Source organism: Chinchilla lanigera, unplaced genomic scaffold, assembly GCF_000276665.1.
Source record: "Chinchilla lanigera isolate Chin_1 unplaced genomic scaffold, ChiLan1.0 scaffold00097, whole genome shotgun sequence".
NCBI lineage: Eukaryota > Metazoa > Chordata > Mammalia > Rodentia > Chinchillidae > Chinchilla > Chinchilla lanigera.
The window spans coordinates 2,742,902-2,745,241 of record NW_004955498.1 but is presented as its reverse complement, the minus strand read 5'-3'; positions in this window follow the sequence as shown (position 1 = coordinate 2,745,241).

Sequence of the window (2,340 nt, the reverse complement as noted above, 5' to 3'; positions counted from 1 at the left end):
ACCTGGGAAAGACCTGTCAGTTCCGGAGACCTCTTGAGCACAGGTTCAAGCCATGGTGCAGAGCATCTTCTGAGCCGTGCACCTCTTTCCAATCAGGAAATGCTCTCTTCATTCTCCTGCACAGGATCTTCACAACATTCGAGCCATGCAGCTGATACCACCCTTCTGATAGGCGATCAAGCGAGTTTCTGATGGCATGGCTCAGATCTGATGTCAGAAAGAAGATAGAAAAGACAGAGGTCACTAAGCTCAGGCAGCTGTGAGACTTCTCTCCAGCCAGCCCTCCCTCTGCAGGGCCTACTTCTTTCCCTGCTGTAACCAGCCCACACTCACTTGACGCAGCACTTCTTTTCCAGTACCTTTTTCTTCTGGAGCAGTCTTTTCGCACTTGATTTGCTTCTTATTTTGCCTTAAATAAATGTTAATCTTTCACTTTCATTGTTCCACCCAATGCTTTGAATAGGACAGTGAGAAACTAGATATCCCTGTCCTTGTAGTCATTTATAGAAGAAGTATGCCTCTTTTGTCCTCCTGTAAGCAGTATATACTTTGTCCATACCTTTATAAAAATGAAACTCTTAAATCACTGCGTTTTAGGTACCTAATTTGGTCTGAAAGTGTTTTCATAAATCATGGGATATAAAGTATGGGTATATACATTACTTGTTTTCAATTGAATAGTTGTAGAACACTTTTGTTTTTCTCCTTTTAAAATATGGATTAATACACTTTCTATTCACCCCTCATTTTACTCCTATAAAATGCAAAGCTTATTTATTTCTGTCATGTGCACACCTTGCTTCCTTTAGGTAAATTTCCTGTTTATCAAAAGGATGTGCTGGCTGCTTTACACTTTTAAACAATTTTACATTATTACTAAATCATGAGATATGCATTGATTTATGGCCATATTCTAGGTGGGATTTTTTCATTTTTTGCCCTTTCCCAAATTCCCATATCATGTACCATTTTGCTCTATATGCAGTCTCCTCTACTTTTATCTGCGTTCTAAAGTCATTGCTTCTAAACAGCTCTAAAATATTTCAGTCTAACATTGGCTATTTCACTTCTCTGATTTTTTCAAAGAACAAGTTTTGATTGTATTGCTGGGTTTTTTTGTCTTTTTTTTTTTTTTTTTTTTGGTACTGGGAATTGAACTCAGGACCTTGCACTTGTGGGGCAGGTGCTTATGCCACTGAGCTATCTCCCCGGCCCTTTTATTGCTGTTATTCACTGCTCTTTTCTAATTTTAATTTCACTAGTTTCTGCTCTTATCTCTAAGATCCTTCGCATCGCATTGGATATATTTTACTTTTGTATATATAGTATGTTGATCTGGAAGTTTAAATTACTGATTTGAATCTTTTTATTCTTTGTAATATGAACAGGGAAAGACATAAATTTCTCTTAAAATATGCCTTTGTTTGATCTCACATTCTGATATGTTGTACTTTTATTTATATTAAATTGAAACAGCTATTTTAATTCCCATGAATAATTAATTTGAACAACTTCTTTGAAATCTGAGCTGGTAGAAAGGTAACATAGAATTCCAAAACTTTGGAAAATTGGCAATCTCTTTTTGTTGCATTAGTTAGTTTAATTCCATTAAGGTCTGAAGACATGCTACCTTAGTTTATTTTTTGCTGCCTTAGAGTATCTAAATTATAATGGACAGAAATGGACTGACTCACAGATCTGGAGGCCAAGGAAATCGCCAATCAAGGCCCCAGCATCTGCCCACGGCCAACTTGCTGTCTCATTCATTCACAGAAAGCCAAAAGCAGAGCAAAAGAGCAAATGATCAAACATACAGCCTCCAGATAGATTATAAAAGGAACAGATCAGTTCTTGAGAATGAAGCACTCATGGCCTACACAGCTCCCCTTGGACTGCACCCAACAACACTCTTGTGCTAGAGATTAAGTGTACAGCACATGCTCTGATGATGCATTCAAACCATGGACATACTCATATGGTTGCAACTCCTTCAACAGTTTGAGGGCCATTTCATGGCTCAGTTTTGGAGAAAATTCCATACACATTTAAAAATGATGTGTATCCTTGTGTGGGCTAACCAGTATCCTTGAGGTCCTTTTCTAGCTGCAAATGTGATGATGATTACTGTCATTTACTCAGTGTGAGTGTTAAATTCTCAAAATGCAGGTATAGATTTGACGATTTCACTTATTGTCTACTAGATTTTGTTTTAACCATTGTTTGACTATAATTTTAGGTAAATATAGGTTTACTAGTGTTCTTAGTGCACTGCTTCTTCTGTCATTATGGTATATCCACATTGTTACATGTCTGTTGATAAATTTTGGCATATAAAAATTG